Source organism: Perissodus microlepis, chromosome 3 (genome assembly GCF_051167445.1).
Source record: "Perissodus microlepis isolate ML-2025 ecotype Zambia chromosome 3, ASM5116744v1, whole genome shotgun sequence".
In the NCBI taxonomy this organism is placed as follows: domain Eukaryota; kingdom Metazoa; phylum Chordata; class Actinopteri; order Cichliformes; family Cichlidae; genus Perissodus; species Perissodus microlepis.
The window spans coordinates 26,372,095-26,383,338 of record NC_140463.1 but is presented as its reverse complement, the minus strand read 5'-3'; positions in this window follow the sequence as shown (position 1 = coordinate 26,383,338).

Sequence of the window (11,244 nt, the reverse complement as noted above, 5' to 3'; positions counted from 1 at the left end):
AACTCAGGACTGTCACGTTTTGAGGTTCTGGATAGCCTTTACTATTTGTATTTGTGTTTGTGAACTAACTTATTTTAAACTATGAACTTTTCCTCAATCTAACAAATTAAATTTGGAGGCTAGTTGGCTCTATCCTACTCTATCCTATTTTCATTGTTTACTGTCATGGTGCCAAACTCTAAGATAAATAAACCGTCACTAAAAGTATGGTTGAAGTAAGTCAATGTGGCCTTGAGTTGTTATCAGTTTGTCAAAAATATACAAAAAAAATGTAGTATAAATAATTATACATGCAGGCAAGCAAAGTTTCAGCATGGTATGTCTCAGTGGAGCTCTATTGCCAGATACCTCGTTGACCTTTGTGGGTGTAAGGACACCAAAAAGACATTTTTTGTAATTTAAGAATTTAAAATCTTAGAATTGAAAATCATCTACAAGTTGATTGATAGAGACAAAATAAATTGCACACATTAGCGTGCATAGATAGGGTTTTCAAAGAAAAGATGAATGAGCAGAGTAGTGTGACATCAGTTGCTACAACCTTAGAAATGTTCACACACTGAAAGATCATTAGGTCCAGAATGTACATTAAGTCCATTAAGTTCAGAATGTCTTTTGCTATAGTAGACATCATCACATGAACATGCAGCACTGACTCACCCTCCCAAGAGAAGGATCCCACAACATTTATATGCTGCTATTACGGTGCTGCTCTAAAAACTCTGTAGTGGAGAACTGGTGTGGAAATGCATTAATTGTGATGTTCCTTCCACCAGGCCAGCAAAAAAGAAAAAAAGGAACCCAGTAGGAGTTGAGATGCTTGGCCGATTAAATGTGCCTCAACTCAAAAAAGCCAAATTAATAGCCAAAAAGTTCATAGTTATCCACATCATAATTACGCTATCTGGGATCAGGCATCATGAGAACAAATGTCATGCTTGCAATTTGATATCAATTTGCTGTGATAACACTACATCTACTCTAGAATCAGAACCATTCACCTCAACAGTTAACTGATGTGTTGGGTGTGATTAGCTGAACATGGGGGCAGAAATGAAGCTTGCTCAGTAGAATCCCAGATGAAGGGTGGATTGATTGATGCGCATCTGGTGAGTGGTTCAGCTATTCTGAAAGTCTTTGCAGGACCTGTCTCACATGTTGACCATGTTCCTCCAAACTGTTAAAGAAAAGTCTAAATGTCATCATGTGAGTATTGACGGCTGCCTTTCGCTCATGTGTTTCTTATTAGTACCAGTTGTTGCAGAGATTTGGCACTGGGTACTTTTTCTTCACAGTAATGTTAAGTCTTTGGTAGTTCATACAGTAAAGACATTTAGAGAGATACAGAAGGCAGGCAGGTAGTGGAAAGAGAAGCAGCTGGGGTCTTCACTCACCCCCGTTCTGTTAACTGTTGGGGCGGGGGGACTGAGAGGAGGTGCTGGCCGTCGGATTGGGGTCTGGGGTCTGGGATGTCTCCTTATCTGCTACTGCAGATAAGGAGGCGGTCTGCTATCCTCCACCCCAGAGAGAAGGGTTACATCTCCTGGGTCCGGGTACGGTTTGCCCCTCTGGGGGCGGGGGTACCCGGACCTAGGATATAGAGTATGTTTGGGGAGTGTGAATGTCTGTACAGTGTCTATTTGTGTCTGTCTCCACGTCGGGTGAGTGCCGACTATTTCTTTGTGTATATGGGGGTGGGAATGCATGTTTGTGTCTCCGTGCGCCTGTTCGTCTGTGTCTATATGTCAGCTTGGGTCTTAGACTTCACCTCTCTGGGAACATGTCAGGCTCTCCAAGTTATGGAGGCTTATCTCCCCTCACCACACTCAGTAACACAAAAGTACAAAGTTGCAAAAGAGAGTGAGAATTAAAGAATTTGAAGAAAAGCTATCTGAAGCATGTACAGACTGATATTATTTTTAATAGGGCTGTCAAAATTGAGAGCATGCTTATGTGTATATGGGGGTGGGAATACACGTCTGTGTCTATATGTCAGTTTGGGTCTTAGACTCCACCTCTCTGGGAACATGTCAGTATGTATGGAGTCCTATCTCCCCTCACCACACTCCCTGCCGGTGGCTGATAGCCCTCAGACGTTGGTGTGTTGGTGGTTCTTGGTGTCTGGGGCTTGGCGCTCATTTATGTACCGACTCACTCCAGGTGGCCAATTGGCAGGGCCTGGCGCCTATGGCCCGGCTGGCCCCCTTCCGGGGGTGGGGTGCCCTCTGGCCTCTGGGCCTGAGGCCCGGTCCTCTCTGGCACAGCTGGCTGCCGGCAGGGCCCGCAGGCACATCACTGCAACCCCCTCTGGCCTCTGCTCCGTGCCTGCTGGGTGAACACTCGTTTGGGGCTCTACTCAGCTCTTCCCAGGAGGGTGGCACGGTTCCTCCCCCGGTGGTCCTCCTTGGGTCCTCGTATTCTGGGTCATCTGGATGTCTGGGGCCTGGATCTTCTCCATACCTGCTTCATGCCCTGGGGGACGGGGATATGGCTCCCCACAGTCCCTAGCAGATCGTTACATGGAGAAACCTTTGGAACACAAGCATTCCGATCCACACAGGTGTACACACGGGTTTTCACAGACACAAGCTACACCTTTCTTGGCTGCTACCTCAAAGCACATTGTGCGCTGTCGATCTTGCGTGCTGCACAATAACATGTAATATTTAGTATCTACTGTTATCTACTGTTAACTAGTTTATTGTAGTAGTGTTGTATTTATTATGTTGCTCTTTTTTGTTTGTTTTATTGTCTGTTTTTTCTTATCGCCATACAGGTGATCCAGGTGTTTTGTTTGTTTTTCTTTCTTTTTTTCTTTTTTTGTTCCCCTCTTCCCACATTTCTCGCCGTCTCTTCTCCCCTCTATTTTTCTTTCTTCCCCTCACTTTCTTTCATTCTTTCCCCCTGTCCTATCCCCCAGTCATGTCTGTCCCGTCTGTAACAACCGAAAACTCAATTAAAATAAATACATAATTATAATAAAGATAAAAAAAGATAGAGAAGCAGCTGGTAACAGATATATAATGCAGTCACATGGTTAATGGCGAGGAAGACAAAGTGCTACATAACTCAGCCAAGTCACAGTTTGGTACAGCAGTCAAATCTGGAGTTTCAACTGCTAGTGGATGAATGGCTCCCTCTACTGGAGGAAGAGCAGATGGCATAACATAGACCAGCCAGTAACTTTTTTTAAAATTGTAGGTTTAGGAACCTTTACCCATTAATGCTAAGCAACCCAAAAGGTGCTACTGACTTAAAAGGCAAAAAAATGAAGTGACTCGTGATGGCTAGAGGACTAGCTGAATGAACTAGACTGTGCTGAGTGACCTGGGCTAGGATTTTTTTCATTTCAGAATAATATTTCTAATAGTCCAGGAAGTTATTCTGTAGGGGATCTAAATCTGTTTAAGCAAGCTGGACAGAAAGAAGGTCTAGGTTTCGGCAAAAGCAACAAGGGCAAAAGGGCAGTAAAGTAGGATTAGTGTGAAGTTAAGTCACTTACTGAGGTATATTTTAGCTCAGAGGAAATTGACTCATTTTTTAGAAGAGTTGTGGCTGAAAGCAGGTTCATCAGTGTCATGTTAAAAATTATACAATTTTATTTTCAGAGGCTAAGAACACTTCGCCCTTTTGTGGTTGTTTAACTTTAGCATGATGTGGGACCATGAGAGTAAAAGCAAACTGTTTTAAAATTATATTCCAATTTATAATATTCATTATACCATGAATGCTGCTGCACATTAAAGAAATAATTCAAAATATTAGTATAATGTTATCACCAGTGAGTTGTTTTTATGCAATGACAATATACAAAGTTTGATGCTGGTTGGAAATCTTACAATTGACTGTGATTTATGCATCTCTTTCAGTCAGTATTGTTTTAGCGATTTGTCTGAACTGTACAGCTCAGGCAGCAGCTGTACTTTAATACTTATACTGTTTTTAATACTTATTCACTTATTCACAGATCAAAAACATATCAGTTGTAGCTGGAAGTTTGTGTTGTGGTGTCCATGAGCTGAATTTACTGTTCCTATAATGCAGTAGCCATTATTCAAAGCAACACAAGGGCTCTAACACAAGGAAAGGTGTGTAAACATGCCCGGACAGGTTTTTGACGGGGCTCCCACACAAACGCAAAGCAGAAGATGAAGCATTGCCAAATATGTTTCCAAACCAACTTCCTTCCAAGCCAAAGACTAGAAAATATGATGACAACTTGCCTTTCGCTTCATCTGCACAGTGGTGGTGCCAAGTAGGTCTCCCCAACAGAATTTGTTTCCCCTGTGTCAGGAGCACACGCTGGGCTGTCCAAATCACAGACAAACACTATCCCACATTCTTGATTTTTAGTTCACAAACACTTCTTATAATGACCTATTACTCCAAAAATTTTGGAGGTGTTAGCTCTTTATACAGTAAAGTTACAGTGGGATACACATAAGATTTTCAAAGATTTTCACACAAAGTGGTGAACTTAAATCAAATCAGAAAAAATCAAAACACTCATATAAAATGAAGCTGATTCCATCTAATACACTTAACTTTAAATTAGCTTTACCTTTTTAGTGTCACATTTATTTTATATTTTTTATTATTTGTTCTATTTTACTTAAAGGAGCACATAACGGTCATGCTAAATTACTCCTTAACCCTTACATACTGTTCATATTTTATGACTTTAGACCGGTGGTGCCCAACCTTTTTTACGCCAAGGATCGGTTTAATGTCAGACAATATTTTAAGTTGTCGCAGATAGTACAACAACAAAAAAAAATCATACGACTAAGACAAAAACTGTGGTAATATTTTGTAAATATAATATATAGGTATATATATATAGGTTAAGTACAAAGGCAGCTTATGTAGAGGAGAGCAGTGTGTGCATACATTTTAATGACCACTAAGTCACTCTGACTTTTACTTTCCATAACATTTAGCTTATACAACAAAACACACCTTTCAGCTTGTCATGAATTTCGAATTTTGGGTGTTTTTAGAGGCCTGGAAAGTAAATGTGCCTGTCTCTAAAGCACCTTGGGTCAACTTCTGGTCTTTAAATGTGCTCTAGGCCAGCGGTCCCCAACCGCCACAGGGCCGCAGAGCGGTACTGGTCCATGAGTCGTTTGGTACCGGGCCGCTAGGGTTGAGTCTTGGGTGTGAAATACTGGTCCGTGGCACAAAAAAGGTAGGGCACCGCTGGTCTGGGCTATTAAATAGAACAGACCTGAAAGACAACACAAAAAGGTTCAGGTATTTTTCATAGAGCATATTTGAGATATACTGAGCACCATTCAGTGGGCTACATACTGGACTTAAAGAAGGGCTTTTAAACATAAGGGGACCAGAATTTGACTCCAATCCGGCTCCATAGGATGGCTTTGGAAAATGTCTAGGAGAACATAAACTTTGGACTTTTAATTCTATTTATACAAGTTTTACAGCATATCTTACTAATGAATACCCCCCACCCTCATGACCATTCACATTTTAGCATTCAGTAACTTTACACATGTATCTCCTACAATGTAAACCCAAAGAGCAGAAAGATTTCTCTCATCTACTAAAACAGCATTCCTTTATCACTAAGAAAAACTGAGACATATGGTTGAAACTGTTCTTCTTTGTCTTTTATGAAGCTATCTTGTTGATTATATGTGTAGTTAAACTTCTTTACACGGACAGAAATTGGAGTTTCACTCAAGTAGGCTATGTATGACCCTCTATACCTCTGCTACATGGATGACATCAAGCTGTATGCCACGAGTGAGCAAGACACTGACTCACTGATCCACAACACTAGGACAAGCTTGAGTAAGAGGATACAAACAAATTACAACAGAAAGTACACTAGTATCATTCCAATAACAGTTTTGATATCAATCAGTATCAGTATTTGGATCTGCCCACCTCTATCAGTTATCACTCAGCATCTTGTAAGTAAAAAAAAAAAGATTAGCATATCCCTTGTTTTACTTACCAAAGATATGAAATATAACAGTCATGATGGTTTAATTATGTTTTATTAAAAGTGAAAATGGAAAGAACATCCTGGAATTGTTTGGATTTTTTATAGCCATATATAATAATTTATATTAAATGCTGTCCTCACTGCTATCAAAAAACATCTTTATAACTAGCATTTATAATTGCAATATTAATTCAATCTTAATTAACACTTGGAACACACTAGTCTGAATTCAAAGAAGCAATAACAAATAACTTTAGCATGTGAGACTTTAATATTTTCTACCCACAGTCACAGAAATGGCAAGTCTGGTGGCTTTACTGTATTACAATCCCCTCTTTTTATCTCTGTTTTAATCTCAGTTACTGTAACATCGGCTTGCCCACAGTTGGCAGATTCTATTTTTTTATATTTTGTCACACTGAGGACACTTGTAGGTGAAAATGTAATGCACCTTTCTTTTTTTTTCCTGGTGACTGAAAGTGCTTTTACTACAATTCACATAACCTATACATTCATACAATACTTTATTTGACTCACTCCTAAAACTAAACTATAGGAGGAACCTGAAGGACTGTGACTATGGAGAATGGCAAGGATTTAAACCACTCCACCACCATGTCACTCGATTAAAGATGTCTCCCCTTTGTGTCAGGGCAGCATTTCTCAAGGCATCTTATGACCTCTGACCTCTTGATCACTCCCATGTCATTTTTTGCTATTTTTTCCCTTTTGACCTCTGTCACCACTGTTCCAAAGAAAATACACACAGATATGATATGCACAGTTTCAAGATTCCCTGATATCACTGTTTGGTGGATCTAATATAAATGTCAAGTCAGATTTGACCCCAGACAGCCTCAGTGTTCAACATGGTTCTATTGTTTGTTTGTTGTTGTTGTTTTTTACAGATCCTTTTAGGAAAACTGACCAAATTTCAGGTTAAAAGAATGAAAATTAAGTCATTTTAAAGTAAAATGATTAATAAAATGATTTTTTTAAGCAGTCAAATATTAAAACTGTAAAAAAATGTCCCTATGAGAATATAAGGGTTAAGTAAAAATCTACGTCTGAGTAGCTACTAAGTATTTTGCTACACTTCACTCGAGAGGAACAATAAAAATTAAGTAAAACTGAAAAATCAATAAGTAAAAGAGATCTACAACTGCAACTCTGTAAGCTTAAGGGCAAAGTGGGAAACCAGTTTGCGAGGAGTTCAGCTTTTGTTTCATTCTGATCCTTACATCCAATTTCAACTGGTCTTCTTGACCAGTCTACATTCCTAAATGTAATGAATTAATGCCATGTGATTGGCTGATTAGACATTTAAATGTGCAGCTGAACAAGTGTACCTAATAATCCTCTGTGTGTTCATGATTTAAATATTTAAAGGATAAACAACAGAGAAAAAACACTTTTTTTCTCCTTTTCACTTTAAAAAATGTTTACTTTAAAGATGTACATGTCCCTATAAAGATGATTTAAAAAGTGTCTTTTTATGAGATTTGCAATAAGATACATTTCAAATGCTACTAAACCTGAAAGGCAAATACCAGCTACCTTGAAACAAGATGACACACAAGACAACCAAGCAGCACAATCAGCTCAGGGCAACAAAACCCTTCTTATCCCAAAAACTTAAGCCTTGACACAACACTTACTGTACTCAGATAACTTGCAATATATGGCCTCAAATTTGAATCGGATAAACAGTTCTCGAAAGTGAAGGACAGACACACAGAGGCAGAGACATTGATCCCTTCATTCATTCATTAGTGACACAGCCCTAGAAAACTAGATGAACTAGATGAACAGTCGCGACATAGATAGAGCTGGAAAAAGCGATATCTGGACGAAAAAGATCAAATTATTAATTGGTGTATGTTTTGTAAGTACAGTTAACTGATGTGGCTCATATCAGGAGTTTCTGAGCTGACAGCGTTTATAACGTTATAACTTTCATATTCCACTTCCCCATCCTCCATATCTATCTGCAGAACTGGCGTGGATAGGATCAGGAAAATAAGTCTTGGATATCAAAGCCAGATCTTATATGTTAAAAATTACCAGACAATCTTTAAACAAACTGAACACTATAAGAATCTGGTTTCATGTTTATTTGTTAGGTTTGGTGCAGGTATCTGAAAATCCTGACAGAGGAAGTCATTATTGAAATACAGTCATGCTCTTCTGACATGGGAGACAGAGGTGACCGGGGGTATGAGGCTAAGGGACAGTAAAAAAACATGAATAAAACAGAATTTTGAATAAATCACTACAAATGTCTCTGCACTAAAAGCTTTAATGAATATAATCATAATACTAAAGCAGTGTTGAAGTATATAACATAATATGATTAAAATATTTTGACTTTATCTAAAAACAGACCAAGGCTGTATCTTAGTGCACCAGTGGTATAAGTAAGCCCTTGGACCCTTTAACAAAAGATAAAATGTTATTTCACATAACAGTGATAAGAAATGACGGCAGTGTCTACAATCAGTTCAGTTCGTAGCACTGGCCCTTTCTGGCATATCTACACCGATGACTTGGAACAAACACTGAAAGAAGGTCTAGGCTAGACTATGAGAGATGCACAATGGTAACCTTAAACTGGGGACAGTCTGAAAAGCCTTTCAGTTTTTTGGTTATTAAACTCTTGACTCTTTTCTCACTCTCTTCACAGTTTCTCATTGTGTTTTACTTCCGCTCAATTTATTAGGAGTTAAGAATCTTATATAGTGCTGCTTCTTCAGTTCCAAATCCCTTTATTTATGAGGGATCAAATAATAACATCTGATCTAAATTTTACATTTGGTTAAAATATTATTTTAGCTTAAGTACTTTCATGGAGAGTATCCAGTGGCACAGGACCTCTGCTGCAGACCTTTCCCCTACTTTGCCTTACCGTATATAAACACTTTGCCAGTCAGTCTGCTCCACACCGAATTACCTTGACATCTATGAGATCGGGTTTAGTAAATAGTTAATTCAGTGACGACTGAGTGAGTGAGATTTGTCAAATGGGAGCAGTTGGGAATATGACATGTACAGAAATAAAATAACGTAATAATTTGAATTGTGAACTGCTGTAGATTTTTGGACAGGCTGTGATCAGCCTGATCCTTCTGATTTTGACTGTGGATCAACCAAATTGGGGTCTGATCCTGGTCGTGTCAGGAACATCAGCTGCTGTAAAAAAGCTGTCAAATCAAACATGCATAGCTACCCGCTGTGGTCACCTCAGTATGAATACATGAGCTGTCATAACTGCTTCCCTGTAGCCAAGTCAGTATACATAAACTTCATATTGCTTACTGCTAACCTTTGCTTAACCTCGTAGTAACCATTTATTTATTCACCATTCATCGTAGCCTATTACTTGGAATTTGATCAAAATGCTGTAAACTCTAAATCTACTTTAGCCAGTACTTGAAACATTTAAAATATCCCGTATATCACAAATTTAATTTGATGTACATTTGTTGTATAGATTAAAAAAAAAATCTAACAAGAATTAGAACATAACATTTCAGCTTTAAATTTCCGGTTCATCAAAGACAACTTACCAGCAGCCCTTACTTCTTAATATCTTCTTTCATCTTGCCCTTCTGTCCTCTCATTCGACTTTTCTCTAAGAGTGAAGTTTTAACACACACATTAAGATCTTACTGTAACTGTGTCCACAAAATGCATCTAGTAGCTTCACTGGCTGTGGTACCCTGACATTCCCTAACTGTTGTTTTGGCAACAATACGAGGAGCTGAAGGAGTTCTCAGAATCTGCACTACCAGGTACCTTTGTCCTTTTATAAGCAAGACCTGGAATCTACATTCCAGTTATTAGAGCCATTTCAGAGAATTCCACAAGTTATATGGTGCACTTACTACAAAGCATTTCTACTGTCTCCATTATTACTATATAGTAATATAGTAGTTGTATGCTACATGAAGAATTAATTTAACCTTAGACTTAGACTTAGAGAGACTTAGAGCTTTTTATTGTCATTGTGCAGTTTCTTGCACAGCGAAATTGGGTAGCTGAACCACAAAGGTGCTAAAGTAAGAAGAAGAGAAACCAATATACAACGAAGGCGGAAAATAAATAAATAATTAAATAAATAGAATAAAATAAAAACAGTGTATATGTATACATATGTGAGTGGAACTATATACATGGTGTATGTGTAGGAAACATTGAAACAGACTGGGACCAAAATAATTGCACATGAGCCAAAAATATTGCACAGAACATGGAAAGACTGAGATATTGCACATAGATGATCAACAGCAGTGTCAGGGTGGATGTGTTAGGGAAGTCTTTACACACTCTTAGTTTGCATTAAGAGTTCTGACAGCCCACGGGAAGAAGCTGTTCTTTAGTCTGTTGGTTTTGCACCTGATGGATCTGAGCCTTTTTCCAGAGGGCAGGGTGTTGAAGAGGTGGTGGTTAGGATGGAGGTGGTCCCTTATAATTGCCCTGGCTCTGGAGAGACATCTTGAGCTGGCAATTAAGTCCAAGGAGGGGAGTGGACAGCCGATCACCTTCTCTGCAGTTCTGATGACCCTCTGTAGTCTCTTCTTGTCAGCTGTTGTGCAACCAGCGTACCACACAGGGATGGCGTGCACCAGCACACTCTGCTCAGCAACCTCTGCTTTTTGCAGCAGGCCTACATAATGAAAAAACCCAAGCCTATTGTTTATTTTTTCCAATGTTTCTGGAAATTTCTTAAGTTGTCCAACTGCAGTAACACACACAGCTACAATTACCCAGAACTATATTTTAAGACAGAATGGAATAGAATAGCCCTTTATTGTCATTGTACATGTACAATGAAATCGAATGTGCTCCACACCGACTGTGTAGGAATAAAATATAAATAGTAGGATCCTACAGTGTTTACTGTACCGCACCGTCTTCTGAGTCTCTTCCAAAAACATCTTGTCAATCCTTTTCTGGCTATGACAAGTTGCTTTCTCTCACTTTTGATTTTCCTTAGTAATTTATGTCACGCTATTTCACTTTGCATTTGTGTCTGGCAGCAGCTGTTGCACCAGTACCTTGCAGCTCAAAATTCCAGTGATTAGAAACAGTACCGACCTTTGTACCTGTTGTGAGTCAGTTACTAACACCAGCTTGTAATTCAACAAATGCTCTCTTCACCATGTCAGTAAATTAAAAAAGTTATTTCTTTTTGTTCTGATTTGATTTTCTTTGAGAAAGTGTTAACATTCCTATTTAGGTTGGAATACCTTGAATATTTAGGATACTGGTTA